The sequence below is a fragment of the Geotrypetes seraphini genome, chromosome 2 (genome assembly GCF_902459505.1).
Source record: "Geotrypetes seraphini chromosome 2, aGeoSer1.1, whole genome shotgun sequence".
Classification (NCBI taxonomy): Eukaryota; Metazoa; Chordata; class Amphibia; order Gymnophiona; family Dermophiidae; genus Geotrypetes; species Geotrypetes seraphini.
The window spans coordinates 519988818-520004835 of NC_047085.1; the positions used below are offsets into that span (position 1 = coordinate 519988818).

Consider the following 16018-nt stretch of genomic DNA (forward strand, 5'->3'; position numbering starts at 1 on the left):
AAGTAAGGGGAAAGTTCCCCTGGACTGGAAATTAGCTAATGTCGTTCCTCTGCATAAAAAGGGTTGCAAGGCTGAGGCTGCGAATTATAGACCGGTGAGTCTCACATCAATAGTGTGCAAACTCATGGAAACACTAATTAAAAGCAAATTGGACACGATCTTGAATGAAGGGAATCTTCGGGATCCCAGTCAGCATGGATTCACCAAGAGTAGGTCCTGCCAATCCAATCTCATCAGCTTCTTTGACTGGGTAACAAGAAAGTTGGACTTGGGAGAGTCTTTGGACGTCGTGTACCTGGACTTCAGTAAAGCATTTGACAGTGTCCCACACCGCAGGCTGCTAAGCAAGATGGAATCGATGGGGTTAGGAGAGACACTAACTGCATGGGTCAATGATTGGCTGAGTGGCAGACTTCAGAGGGTGGTGGTTAATGGTACCCTCTCTGAAACATCGGAGGTGACCAGTGGAGTGCCGCAGGGCTCGGTCCTGGGTCCACTCCTTTTCAACATATTCATAGGTGATCTGACTCAAGGGCTTCAAGGTAAAATAACACTATTCGCCGATGACGCCAAACTATGTAATATAGTAAGTGAATGCAGTTTGCAGAATTATATGGCGCAGGACCTGCTTACTTTGGAAAGTTGGTCCTCAACCTGGCAGCTAGGCTTCAATGCTAAGAAATGTAAGGTCATGCACCTCGGAAGCGGAAATCCATGCAGGACGTACTTCTTGAACGGAGAAAACTTTAACTAGGACTTCAGCAGAACGAGATTTAGGAGTAATCATCAGTGCAGACATGAAAACTGCCAATCAAGTGGAGAAGGCTTCATCTAAGGCAAGGCAGATATTGGGTTGTATCAATAGAAGTTTCGTCAGCCAAAAGCCTGAAGTCATAATGCCGTTGTACAGGGCCATGGTGAGACCTCATCTGGAGTACTGTGTGCAATTCTGGAGGCCACATTACAGTAAAGATGTGCGCAGAATTGAATCGGTTCAACGGACGGCCACCAGGATGATCTCGGGGCTCAAGGGTCTCTCGTACGAAGAGAGACTGAACAAATTGCAGCTCTACACTCTTGAGGAACGTAGGGAGAGGGGAGACATGATCGAAACATTTAAGTACCTCACGGGACGTGTCAAAGTGGAAGATGATATTTTCTTTCTCAAGGGTCCCTCGGCCACAAGAGGGCACCCGCTCAAACTCAGGGACGGAAAATTTCATGGCGACACCAGAAAGTATTTCTTCACAGAGAGAGTGGTTGATCATTGGAACAAGCTTCCAGTGCAGGTGATCGAGACAGACAGCGTGCCAGACTTTAAGAATAAATGGGATCCCTACGAGGGTCAAGATAAGGAAATTGGGTCATTAGGGCATAGACAGGGGGTGGGTAAGCAGAGTGGGCAGACTTGATGGGCTGTAGCCCTTTTCTGTCGTCATCTTCTATGTTTCTATGTTTATTTACCAGGCATGGGAAAAAAACTTCTGCTTGGACCGGAGATCCTAAAGAATTGTTCAAAAGATTGCCATCTATTTTCTATAGGAGAAGAAGAAGAAAAAAAAAAGACAGGCTGTGATAATGTTAATTCATTTGAACCTGTTACACGATTTCGCCGCTCAGGAGAAGGAGCACGCAACGTGGCCAGGCTCCGGATTGGCTCTGCACTGGGAGGCTGATCGCAGCTGGAGCATATGCCCAGGGAAGACTTTTAAAATGTGGCTCAGAGGGACCCGGGCAACCCTCGCTGCAGCCACGAGCCCATCGGGTCCTCTGCCGAGGGCACAATGTCGCACCACTCACCAGCCCGTCGCTCTCCACCAGCGATCCCGCCATCTTGTTGAAGAGTGCCGAGCGGTGACGGAGGCGACGGTGGATTAGCCGCTGGAGGAGGAGAATAGCGGGGAAGGGAGAGCAGGTTCAGGGCTGCCAGGGGGGAGGGAAGAGGGGAGGAGTGAGCCCGGCTGAGTCTGGCAGGAAGAGGAAGGCGGGGCAGATGAGGCTATCAGGCAAGGAAGAGAGGGGATGCCAGGTGTGAGGCTGGGCAGTCAATGGAGATGGGGGGATCAGGGTTGAGACTGGCAGGCAATGGGAGGAGAAAACAGCCGCCGCAGCCGACATCCGCCTCGGGGGAGAGAGAGAGAGAGAGATTCGCGCGCATGCGCATTCCTACCTGCGGGAGACTACAGCGCATGGAAAACGGGCGCACGCAGGTGGGAGTGCGCATGCGCGGCTTAGGGTTTTATTATATTAGATAACAGTGATGCTGCAGTTATTGAGAGGCCGTGTTTCTATGCTGTATTTGTGATTAGGGGTTTTTAAGTCATGTTTTATGAAATATATGTTGTTTTTATGTGTACAATATTGTGTATGGATGACGGAGACAGGAAGGGAGTGATGAAGGAGGAGAAAAGTGGCAGAAAGACTAAACATATTCTTTTCGTCTGTATTTACAAAAGAGGACACATCCAACATTCCGGAACCTGAGCAAATCTTCAAAGGAGACCAAGCAGAAAAATTAACATCCATGGATGTAAGGCTTTAAGACATACGCAGGCAGATAGAAAAATTAAAAACTGACAAATCACCGGGCCCGGATGGAATCCACCCAAGGGTTCTGAAAGAACTAAAAGAGGAAGTAGCGGAACTACTACAGCAAATTTGCAATCTATCCCTGAAAACAGGCGTGATCCCGGAGGATTGGAAGATAGCCAATGTTACGCCCATCTTTAAAAATGGATCGAGAGGTGACCCGGGGAACTACAGACCAGTAAGTTTGACCTCAGTTCCGGTGAAAATGGTAAAAGCGCTGATAAGACAGCATCGATGAGCATTTTGAAAGAAATAAACTTCTGATAAGCCAACATGGCTTCTGCAAGGGGAGATCGTGCCTAATGAACTTATTGCACTTCTTCGAAGGAATTAACAAACGGATGGACAAAGGGGACCCCATAGACATTGTATGCTTAGATTTCCAAAAAGCCTTTGACAAGGTACCCCATGAACGCCTACTTCGGAAACTGAAGAACCATGGGGTCGAAGGAGACGTACATAGATGGATCAGAAATTGGTTGGCGGGTAGGAGTGAAGGGTCACTACTCAGACTGGATGAGGGTCACGAGTGGTGTTCCCCAGGGGTCGGTGCTCGGACCGCTGCTATTCAATATATTTATAAATGATCTAGAAACAGGGACAAAATGTGAAATAATAAAATTTGCAGACAACACCAAACTATTTAGTGGTGCTCGGACTAAAGAGGACTGCGAAGAATTACAAAGGGACCTGAATAAACTAGGGGAGTGGGCAACGAGATGGCAGATGAAGTTCAATGTAGAGAAATGTAAAGTATTGCATGTAGGAAGCAGAAACCCGGGCTACAGCTATACAATGGGAGGGATGTTATTGAGTGAGAGTACTCAAGAAAGGGACTTGGGGGTAATGGTGGACAAGACAATGAAGCCGACGGCACAGTACACAGCGGCCGCTAAGAGAGCGAATAGAATGCTAGGTATAATCAAGAAGGGTATTACAACCAGAACGAAAGAAGTTATCCTGCTATTGTATCAGGCGATGGGGCGTCCGCATCTGGAGTACTGCGTCCAATATTGGTCGCCGTACCTTAAGAAGGATATGGCGATACTCGAGAGGGTTCAGAGGAGAGCGACACGAATGATAAAAGGTATGGAAAACCTTTCATACGCTGAGAGATTGGAGAAACTGGGGCTCTTTTCCCTGGAGAAGAGAAGACTTAGAGGAGATATGATAGAGACCTACAAGATCATGAAGGGCATAGAGAAAGTGTAGAGGGACAGATTCTTCAAACTTTCGAAAACTACAAGAACGAGAGGTCATTCGGAAAAGCTGAAAGGGGACAGATTCAAAAGAAATGCTAGGAAATTTTTCTTCACCCAATGGGTGGTGGACACCTGGAATTCGCTTCCAGAGGGTGTGATAGGACAGAGTACAGTATTGGGGTTCAAGAAGGGATTGGACAATTTTCTGAAGGAAAAGGGGATAGAGGAGTATAGATAGAGGATTACTACACAGATCCTGGACCTGTTGGGCCGCTGCGTGAGCGGACTGCTGGGCACGATGGACCTCTGGTCTGACCCAGCAGAGGCACTGCTTATGTTCTTATGTTCATACTGTTCATGTTTTTCTATTCTCTGCTTTGATTTGAAGCAGATTATAAACAAACAAACTTCAGCTAATAAGGGAGGTGGGAGGGTTGTGTGACTGATATTACCTTGCTTGTCCATGGAGAAAGGGTTGTTGCTTACCTGTAATGTGGGTTCTCTGTAGATAGCAGGATAAATCCCAAAGTAAGAGTGCAAGTTTAATTGAGATTTTAATTATCTTCAGGTAAACCTGACACTCATGGGTAACTTTGTGGTAGGTTGAAGTGAAGGAGAAATTGAAACATCTTCATGACCTTGAATATGCAGAAGTCACTGCAAAAGGACTATACACGAATACAGGATGTCCTGTGCAGTATTCAGAGAGACCCCTCAGGAAAGAGACTTGGGAGTAGTAGTCAACAAGTCAATGAAGCTGTCCATGCAATGTGTGGCGGCGGCAAAAAGGGCAAACAGAATTCTAGGAATGATTAAAAAGGGGATCGCAAACAGATCGGAGAAGGTTATCATGCCGCTGTACTGGGCCATGGTAAGCACCCACCTGGAATACTGCATCCAGCACTGGTCGACGTACATGAATAAGGTCACAGTACTACTCAAAAGGGTCCAGAGAAGAGCAACTAAAATGGTTCAGGGGCTGGAGGAGTTGCCTTACAGTGAGAGATTAGAGAAACTGGGCCTCTTCTCCCTTGAAAAGAGGAGACTGAGAGGGGACATGATTGAATCTAATCTAATCTAATCTAAACCTTAAGTTTATATACCGCATCATCTCCATGAGTATGGAGCTCGACACGGTTTACAAGAACTTAAATAGTAGGTAGAGAAGAAGAAAAAGGATTATATGAACTTATGTGTAGAAGGGAGGAGAAAAAGGGGGGGAGGATAGAGTTACAATTTGATGAAAAGCCAGGTTTTCAGTTGTTTGCGGAATAATTGAAGGGAGTCCAGGTTCTGCAACGGGATGGTGAGGTCGTTCCAAAGACCTGTGATTTTGGAGAGAAGGGATTTTCCCAGTTTGCCTGCATTGTGGATGCTGTGTAGAGAGGGGAAGGCTAGTATATACCTTTGGGCAGTTCTGGAGGAGTCGGGACTGGAGGAGTTGAAGGATAGCGGGATAAGAGGAGGGAGGATGCCGTGAATGATCTTAAAAGCCAGGCAGGAACATTTGAAATGGATTCTGGAGATTATTGGGAGCCAGTGAAGTTTGGCAAGGAGTGGGGAGGCATGGTCAGATTTGCGTTTTGAGAAGATCAGTTTGGCTGCAGTATTCTGGATTAGTTGGAGTCTTAGAAGACTTTTTTTAATAATTTAAGTAGATGGCGTTGCAGTAATCTAGTTTGGAGAGGATGATTGATTGGACAAGGATGGCAAAGTGTTGTTGGCTGAAGTAGGATCTAACTTTCCTCAGCATGTGGAGGCTGAAAAAGCATGATTTTGCCAAGGAATTGAGGTGGTCATTGAGGGAGAGAGAGGAATCGATAATGATGCCAAGGACCTTGGATGAGAATTCGAGTTGTAGTGTATCGCCTGTGGGTAGTGCGAAAAGGGTGGGCAGGTGTTCGAATTTTGGGCCGAGCCAGAGTAATTTTGTTTTTGATTCGTTTAGTTTCATCTGCACCGAGAGGGACCAGGCACGGAGTCTCCTTATGCAAGCTGTAATGTTTTCATGGAGGTTGGTGAGGTTCTGGTCAGTCTCAAGGAGGACAAGGATGTCATCTGCGTAAGTGTAGATTGTTTCAAGGGGAGATAGTTGAAGGAGTTCCAGGGAGGACATGTAGAGGTTAAAGAAAATAGGGGAAAGGGGTGATCCCTGAGGGACACCGCAAGATGGAGTCCAAGGAGTGGACATGGTGCCATTTGTGTTGACGGTGTAGGAGCAGGAGCGTAGGAAGTTTGAGAACCACATTAGGACGGTGGAGTCAATTCCAATCTCGGAAAGTTGGTAAAGTAGTATGTCGTGGTGGACGACATCAAAAGCAGCAGAATTTGTTGCGTGAATGTAGTTGTTGTACCTTTGAAATTAGGGAGACTAGGAGGGATTCGGTGCTGAAGCTGGGTCTGAAGCCATGTTGGTAGGGGTGAAGAATGGAGAATCTCTCGAGATAGGAAGAGAGCTGGGTAGCAACTATGGTTTCTAGGAGTTTGGTAAGTAGAGGGATATTTGCTATGGGACGGTTTTTTGATGGTAGGGAGGGGTCGAGATCGGCTTTTTTCAGGATAGGTGACAAGGCAATGTGACCCATTTTTGTGGAGAACAGGCCAGATTGTAGAGCAGAGTTAATAAGTCTCGTAAGGGAGGAGATGGCCTGTGCAGGAATGTTTTCATAAAGGTGGGAGGGGAAAGGAACTAAGATGCATTTGCAGGATTTCAATCTGAGACAGAGTTTAGAGATCAGGGGTTCAGATATGGGTTCAAATGTCGTCCAGGATCTATCTGCTGGGATAGGGTTTGAGTCATTGGGAGGAAGAGAGTTGTAAGAGACTACTGGGGGGAAAGAACTCCTTATGGTGGAAACCTTTTCATTGAAAAATTTGGCTAAGTCGTTTGCGGATGGAGGGGAGAGGGGAAAGGTGGAATTGTTTTTTGAGGTTAAGTTTCGCCAGATGTTGAACAGTGTACTATTTTGATTTTTTGATCTGGTGATTTTATCTCCATAGAAATTCTTTCTTGCTTTTTTTAGTATTGTGTTATAGTACTTGATGTTGTCTCGCCAGGATTGTCTGTCTGAGGGGGATTTTGATTTTTTCCATTTCCGTTCCAGGGCTCGACATTTCTGTTTTAGTTCCCTGTGGTATGGAAGGTACCAGGGGGCTTTGTGGGAGTAGGAGGTAGATTTTGTGGCTAAAGGGGCCAGAGCGAGGTAGGTAGTCCCGGAAAGGGTAACCCAATTATGCCAGTTGGACATTGAAACATTCAAGATAATGAAGGGAATAGACTTAGTAGATAAAGACAGGTTGTTCACCCTCTCCGAGGTAGAGAGAACGAGAGGGCACTCTCTAAAGTTAAAAGGGGATAGATTCCATACAAACGTAAGGAAGTTCTTCTTCACCCAGAGAGTGGTGGAAAACTGAAACGCTCTTCCGGAGGCTGTTTTAGGGGAAATCACTCTCCAGGGATTCAAGATAATGAAGGGAATAGACTTAGTAGATAAAGACAGGTTGTTCACCCTCTCCGAGGTAGAGAGAACGAGAGGGCACTCTCTAAAGTTAAAAGGGGATAGATTCCATACAAACGTAAGGAAGTTCTTCTTCACCCAGAGAGTGGTGGAAAACTGAAACGCTCTTCCGGAGGCTGTTTTAGGGGAAATCACTCTCCAGGGATTCAAGACAAAGTTAGACAAGTTCTTGCTGAACCAGAACGTATGCAGGTAAGGCTAGACTCAGTTAGGGTGCTGGTCTTTCACCTAAGGGCTGCCGCTGGAGCGGACTGCTGGGCACACTGGACCACTGATCTGACCCAGCAGTGGCAATTCTTATGGGGGACAGAGGGCCCTTCCTCACAGGATACTCATTTAAAATCTGACATATTGTAATCACAAAATAGAAAATAATATTATTTTTTTTACCATTTGTTGTCTGGTCATCTTTATTATTCAAATCATGTTGGTCCCAGACTCTGGTTTCTCTTTGTCTTCTGTTAACTCACTCACCAGAGTCTCACGCCCATTTGATGTTTGTTTTTTCTCCTTGCTCACCATTCATCTTCCATCTCTGTACCTTTCCTTCCACTGTCATATCCAACATTTCTGTTTCTTTCCCACTGTCTACCATCTCTCTTTCACTCTCTCTCCCTGCCTTGTGCCCTGGATCAAACCTCTCTATTCTCCTCCATGCAGCATCTCTCCCTTCCTCCCCTCCATTATTATGTGCAATATTTATTTCTGTCTTCCAATGCCCCATCTCTCTCTGCCCTCCTATGTCCAACATTTCTCCTTCTCTATTCTCCATGTATGTCTCCCTCTCCTCCACCATATGTAGGATTTCTCCCTCTCACCCCTTTCTAGTTTTGTTACATCTCTCTTCCTCTTCTCCAGCTCATGTCCAACAATTATTCCTCTCTCCCCCCATATACAGCAGCTTTCTATCCCCCTGTGCAGGAGCTTTTCATCCCTCCCTTTTATCCCCATGTAGCAGTTTTCCTTCCCTTCTATCAAACTGTGTAGCAGTTTTCCATCCCTCCCTCCCATCCTCCTTGTGCAGCATCTCCGGACCTGACTGACTCTCCCACCCTATCCCACCGTGATATTTTTTCGGCCTGCTCTGCCAGGGCTTTTCTCTGCCACTTCATCAGTGACACAGCAGAGAATTCTCTCATTGTCGGCAGCCTTAACTTGCTGTTCTATCGGTGTCAAACCATGCAGGACCCATCAAAGGAAGGCCCAACACCGGCAAAGCAGTGAAATTCCTGGACCATGATGCCAACCCTGGGAGCACCCCTTTATGGTCTGCACTCAAGGAGGATCGCCCCTTCGTACACCACTGGCTCCTATATGTTGGTAAAGATGCTTCCATGTCTTTAAATCACATAATACCAAATTGTGGTATGTCAATAATGCTGGATCAATGTTTTCAGAAGGGAAAAAAAAGTGATTTGTCCAGAGTCACAAAGAGCAGCATAGTATTTGAACTTCACCACTTCACCACAGTCTCCTTTCCTGTGCCTCAGGTCCGCTTAAGGCACGGGTGTCAAACTCTGGCCTAAGGGCTGATCTGGACCGAGATTTGGCCCGCTGTTCCTTCCCTCCCTCCATCCCGGCTTCCCGGTCTCCTCATCTAAGCAGCCTGCCAAGGATTGCCGGTCAAAACAAATAGAATGGGGCAAGCAATTCAAGCAGAAATAACTTGAAGAGGAGTGACTAAAATGTCAATGTACAAATAGAAAAGTCACTACTTATCAAAATTATAACTATATTGTTCACATGGTATTCAATAGAACTCTGCTCAGAGACATGAAGGCAATTTGTTCCGTCTCACCACCCAATCATTGCAGTGTTCTAAAAATGTATATAGCAACAAATTGCCTTCATGTCTCTGAGCAGAGTTCTATTGAATACCATGTGAACAATATAGTTATAATTTTGATAGGTAAGGATTGCCGGTCGGCTGTAGTGATCCTATCAGGCTGCCTTGGCCACCGCAGCACGTTCTTTCCTTTGATGTACGGGACCGCGGCAGAGGGAACATGCTGTTGAGGCATTAAAAAAAATGACACTTGTTCCATGCAACCTGAATTTTACCTCTAGCCTTGCCAGCATCAGCCTAGTTGCAGTTCCTGAACATAGCAGTTGCCATGACAGTGCGCATCCCCACCACTCATCCCAGCCACCTGGGGTTGCGTCAGTTTAGTCTCTGAATTTGTAATGCTGGATTTCCATTATTTTTATGTTAAAAGGGAAAGAATTTTCTTTTTACTAACCACCCGCCCGCCTTTAGGTAGGGGGGTGGCGGGCCCTGGTGTAGAAGATACAAGGAGAGAGGGAAGGAGGTGTTCTAACAGACGTGCATATGCCGGTCTGAGGGTGGGAGGAGGGGAAAGAACTAATGGGTCTAAAACAGAGGAGAGGGAGAAAGATGGTGGACAATAGGATTTAGGGAGGGAAGGAACAGAAAGGGAGAGAAGATGGACATAAGGGATGGTGTAGAGTGTGGGTGATAGAGATACTGGATAGGAGGGTAGTTGGGAAGAGAAAAGGAGAGCTGGTGGACCCTGGGGTGGAGGGGAAGGAGGGAGAGATGCTGGATGAAAGGGTAGTTGAGGAAAGGAGAGATGGTGGATCTGAGGACGGTGTGGTACATTGCTGCAGCTGTAGGGATGGAGATGAAAAAAAAAAGGAAAGATGCCAGACCTCCGGGGGAGGGAAGCGGAAGGGGAGGACAGAGATGGAAGATGGATGGTTAGCACGGAGAAAGAAGGAAATAACAAATGGGCAGGAGACCCTAGCAAGTGAGTTATCAGAAGACAACCAGAGCCTGGGACTGCACATTAAAAAAGATATAAAAAAGATTGAGTCGGTCCAGAGGAAGGCTACTAAAATGGTGTGATCTTCGTGATAAGGCATATGGGGACAGACTAAAAGATCTCAATTTGTATACTTTGGAGGAAAGGCAGGAGAGGGGAGATACGATAGAGACATTTAAATACCTACATAATATAAATGTGCATGAGTCGAGTCTCTCATTTGAAAGGAAACTGCAATGAGAGGGCATAGGATGAAGTTAAGAGGTGATAGGCTCCGGAGGAAATACTTTTTTACAGAAAGGGTGGTGGATGCATGGAACAGTCTCTCAGAAGAGGTGGTGGAAACAGAGACTGTGTCTGAATTCAAGAGGGCCTGGGATAAGCACGTGGGATCTGTCAGAGAGAGACAGAGGTAATAGTTACTGCGGATGGGCAGACTAGATGGGCCATTTGGCATTTATCTGCTGTCATGTTTCTATGAATAATGACCAGACAAGAAAAGGTAGAAAAAATAATTTTATTTTCTGTTTTGTGATTACAATATGTCAGATTTGAAATGTTTGTCCTGCCAGAGCTGGTGTTAGACAGCAAGCGTGAACTAGGACCTAAAAGGTGCTCATTTAGCATGTGCTAAATCAGTTAGCATACCTATGTTGTAGATTTCGGCCCCTAATGTGATTGAGTTTGACACCCCTGGCTTAAGGTGTGGACTATGCAGAGGGGAGGAATCTCCTACCTCAGCTGAAGCTCCAGCAGGCATTCTCTTTTTTTGTAAAATTAGAAATGAATTTGGGGCTCTTTTTCTGCTGCAGGGCAGAGCTTATTGTTTATTGAGAGCTATTAATGACTGGGGAGTCAAATCTGAGCAGTGGGACCAAAGTGGAGAAAGTCTCTTCAATCTTGCTGAAGTAAGAGGCTGGTGACGTCACAAGGGAGAGGGCGGGGCTTCACAGCGGAGGCTGAGTCTGGCTCTACTCGTTTTAGTGCTGATTGGTCAGAATGGTCCGTTGGCGGGAAGAGGAGGGGACGGGACCTGGGTTCCCCGTAGTAGGGAGAAGGGAGAAAGAGGAGGAGCTCATTGGTCAGAATTTCCCTGTCTCTGCCTCGCGCGCTCTCATCTCCACTTCGCGCCCTGGCTCCTCCCTCCTCTCCTGAGGGGCAGCTGTGGAATTTGTCTCGAGCTCTGGATCTCACTGAACAAGCTCCGCCATTTCCAAGCTGAGAGGCGTCGTCCATCTTGTGACGGGCAGTTCTGCTCTTCTCTCTCCTCCACCCTGAGCTGGAGAAAGAGCCCCAGAGTGGTTTCTAAGGCTGGAAAATGGCCGCAGGAGCTTCTGCTCAGGTAGGAGGTGCCCCTCCCCCACTCTGCAGAATCAACCCCCACCCCCCAAGCAGACTTCCTTGTCCTGGCAGTCCTTGTCTCTTCGCATCTTGGGGGTGGGGGAGGGCAGAAGACTCTGGGAAGATGAGGAAGGGGGGAGGAATATTGGGGGAGGGGGTTAGTTTCCCTGTAATACTGTCACCAATTTAGATCCTATCTTCAGGCCACTCAGTTTATTGAGGAGCCGTGACAAAGATTTAGCTGACATCAAGGTAGACTACATCTAGTGCCCTCCTTGAGGGCCGCAATCCAGTCGGGTTTTCAGTATTTCCCCAATGAATATGCATGAGATCTTTGTGCATGCACTGCTTTCAATGCATATTCATTGGGGAAATCCTGAAAACCCAACTGGATTGCGGCCCTCAAGGAGGGACTTTGAGATCCCTGATAGTGCATGTCCTCTATGCAATTCTCTAGTCACCTAGTCAAAAAAAAAATCTATCAGATTCCTTTGGCATGATTTTCCATCGGAGAAACCATGTTATCTTAGATCTTGTAACCCATTTGATTCCAGGTAGTTCATTATTTTTTCCTTCATTAGAACTTCCATTACTTTTCCAATAACCGAAGTGAGACTTACTGGCATATAGTTTCTGACCTCTTCTCTATTACCACTTTTGGGAAGAAGGACCACATTCGCTCTTCTCCAATCCCTCAGAACTTCTCCTGTCTCTAAGGATTTATTAAACAAGCAGGGCTTCCATCAGAAATTTCTGGGTCCCTTACTGAGCAATCCTATTGGGCCCCCCATGCACCCCTTCCCCCCCTTTTTCCATGGGCCGAATACACACTTACATTTCTCTGTCGCTGTACTCTTTGACCAAAAGATTTGTAAGCCTGCAACCACGTCAAGGTAGACTCTTTCAGCAGGGCCCTAACCTAACCTAAACTAATCTATACCTATCTATTCTAAACTAACATATGTCTAATAGAAACATAGAAGATGACGGCAGAAAAGGGCTACAGCCCATCAAGTCTGCCCACTCTGCTTACCCACCCCCTGTCTATGCCCTAATGACCCAATTTCTTTATCTTGACCCTCGTAGGGATCCCACATGGGTATCCCATTTATTCTTAAAGTCTGGCACGCTGTCTGCCTCGATCACCTGCACTGGAAGCTTGTTCCAATGATCAACCACTTTCTCTGTGAAGAAATACTTTCTGGTGTCGCATTAAATTTTCCGCCCCTGAGTTTGAGCGGGTGCCCTCTTGTGGCCGAGGGTCCCTTGAGAAAGAAAATATCATCTTCCACTTCGACACGTCCCGTGAGGTACTTAAATGTTTCGATCATGTCTCCCCTCTCCCTACGTTCCTCAAGAGTGTAGAGCTGCAATTTGTTCAGTCTCTCTTCGTACGAGAGACCCTTGTGCCGAGATCATCCTGGTGGCCGTCCGTTGAACCGATTCAATTCTGCGCACATCTTTATTGTAATGTGGCCTCCAGAATTGCACACAGTACTCCAGATAACAAACTTAACAAACATCTGCATAATAAATAACTAATAAATAATAGTGCTAGTAGCTATAATTCACTTTTGAATGTAAAATCTCAGTTAAGGATTTCTTTTGACCTTTGTAGATCACAATTGCACAATATTTTTTGTAACAAGTAATAAATGTGTTTTTATAAATACTGTAAGCTTAATAAATATATTTATCCCAGGACAAGCAGGCAGCATATTCTTGACTGATGGGTGACGGCACCGACGGAGCCCCGGTACGGACAATTTTAGATTGATTGCACTCTTAAGAACTTTAGAAAGTTCTAGCTAGGCCGCACCGCGCGTGCGCGAGTGCCTTCCCACCCGACGGAGGCGCGCGGTCCCCAGTTTCTTAGTTTCCGCGGAGCTAAGAAGACGCGTGTTTCCAACGGCTGTTGGAAATTTTTTTCACAGTTTTTCGCCTTCCCGCTCGCGCGTTTATTCTCTTCGAGAATTTTTTCTTTTCCTTATTTTATTTTGTTCGTGTTAAAAAACAAACAAAAAAAACCACTTTATTTTCGTTTTTTTGTGATCGGCCCCAGCGGGGCCTGTTGGCACCATCGAAGCCTCGGGCTTCGATTTTGCTACAGCCGTTTTTCCATTCATGCCCCCGTCACCGGGTTTTAAAAAGTGCCAGCGGTGTGCGCGCCCTATATCTCTTTCCGACCCGCACAAGTGGTGCCTACAGTGTCTGGGTCCGGACCACAGGGCTGAAACCTGCACCCGCTGTAGTTCTCTTCAAAAGAGAACTTTGAAAAACCGGCAAATACAACAGCGGATCCTGTTCGGTACCGCTATGGAAGTTCCTCCGGTATCGACGTCGGCAACTTCCTCCAAACCGACACCGATAGTTTCGGCACCGCAAACTACATCTCCGGTGTCGCAACCAGTAGGTAAGCCGGCTAAGAAGCCTTCCCCTACTGTCCTCGGGCCATCAGTCGAGCAAGCAGTGAGCCAAGTCCTGCAGACTACGCGCCGGCCCCGTAAGCGCTCCGCTCCCATTGAAGTTACTGCCTCATCATCGGCATCGACTTCACCCGAGCGTCGAGCTGCACCGCAGGTACCGAGCAAGAAAAAAGCGGTACCGGTGCCATCGGGACCAACGTTGGATGAGCGTATTGCCTCTATCCTTCAGGCCCAGCTTAAGGAGCAACTGCAACAATTGCTCCCGGCTCTATTGACTCCGAGCCTTCCAGTGTCGGTGCCTACTGAGACTTCGGTGCCGATTGTCGATCAGCCTCTATTATCGGCATCAGCATTATCGGCACCGCAGAAATCTTTATCCATGCCTATTCTATCAGCAGAACCAAAGTCTCATCGACGCATTGTTCCCTCAGCTTCTGATCCGGTACCGGTCTCTGAAACCTGTACCGCTGTGCAGTCACCAGGTACCGTATCGACCCGTTCGGGGAAATCGGTACGCAAGACCAAACATACCGAGACATCCACTCCACTCTCTCAGGGCCATCTTCAATCAATACGGGACCCTGACTTGTGGGACGACTCTGATGATCCCCTCGGTACCGAGGAAGATTATTCGTCTGATGAGGATGATCCATCGGTGCAGGATCCTGCTACTAAACCAGAGCACTCCTCCTTCACAAAATTCTTAAAGGAGATGTCAGACACTCTTTCTATTCCTCTAGAGTCTGACTCTAAAAAATCCAAAGCATTTCTCGATGCTTTGGATTTTGACCAACCTCCTAAAGAGTTTTTAAAGTTGCCCCTCCATGACATCTTGAGGGAAACTTTCTATAAAAATTTGGAAACTCCTTTGACAATACCAGGAGCCCCGAGAAAACTAGAATCTCTTTATAAAGTGATTCCTATTCCAGGGTTTGACAAACACCAACTTCCCCATGAGTCTCTGCTGGTGGAGTCGACCCTGAAGAAATCTACGGGAGCTAGTGTTTACGCCTCTGTCCCTCCTGGCAGAGAGGGCAAGGCCATGGATAAATTTGGGAAACGCCTTTACCAAAATGCGACGTTGGCCAACCGTTCAGGTAACTACGCGTTTCACTTCTCTTTTTACCTCAAACATCTCATCCAACAGGTGACCTCTTTTCAAAAGTATATTCCGGACCGTAAACTTCCTGCTTTTCAGCAATGCACCTCTAGCCTTTTGCAACTCAGAAAGTTTATGGTCCGTTCAATTTATGATACTTTTGAACTGACATCACGGGCCACTGCTATGTCTGAGGCAATGAGAAGGTTGGCATGGCTCCGAGTCTCAGACCTGGATGTGAACCACCAGGACCGACTTGCCAATGCGCCCTGCCTAGGGGATGAGCTGTTTGGGGAATCCATGGATACCACCACCCAAAAGCTATCTGCCCATGAAACTAGGTGGGACACCTTGTTAAAAAACAAGAAGAAACCTCCTCCTCCTCGTCCATTTAGACAACAATCTTCGTATCAAAGGAGATTTTCGGCTCGGCCGGCTCAGCCTCATCCTCCCCAACCTCGGAGGCAACGCCAACAGCACCAACAGGCTCGTCAGCAGCAACAGCCTAACGTTAAACCTGCTCCTCAACCTAAGCCGACACAGCCCTTTTGACTCCCTTCTCCAGGGCATTGCCAGTCTTCCTCCCTCCTGTTCTCTTCCTCAGCCCATAGGAGGTCGACTTCGAATTTTTCTCTCTCGCTGGGAAGTAATCACCTCCGACCAGTGGGTTCTTTCAATCATAGCCCACGGCTACTCCCTAAACTTCCAGACTCCTCCACCATTAGGCCTACCAAAAGAGTCTGCTTCCACCCACTCTCAGTCCCTCCTACTGGCTCAGGAGGTTCACTCCCTCCTTCTCAATGCCATCGAACCAGTTCCTCAAGACCAGCGAGGCCTGGGATTTTACTCCCGGTACTTTCTAGTACCCAAAAAGACCGGAGACCTCAGACCAATATTAGATCTCAGAGATCTCAACAAGTGTCTGGTCAAGGAGAAGTTCAAAATGTTATCTCTTGCAACCCTATATCCTCTTCTCTCTCAGGGCGACTGGCTATGCTCTCTCGATCTCAAGGAGGCGTACACTCACATTCCTATCCATCTAACGTCCAGGCAATATCTA

General features: G+C 46.9%; 1 pseudogene; it reads left to right on the top strand.

Moving 5' to 3' along the window:
* Nucleotides 1-11120: 11120 nt before the first annotated feature.
* LOC117354672 overlaps nt 11121-16018 on the top strand; it is a 79148-nt pseudogene continuing 74250 nt past the window's right edge.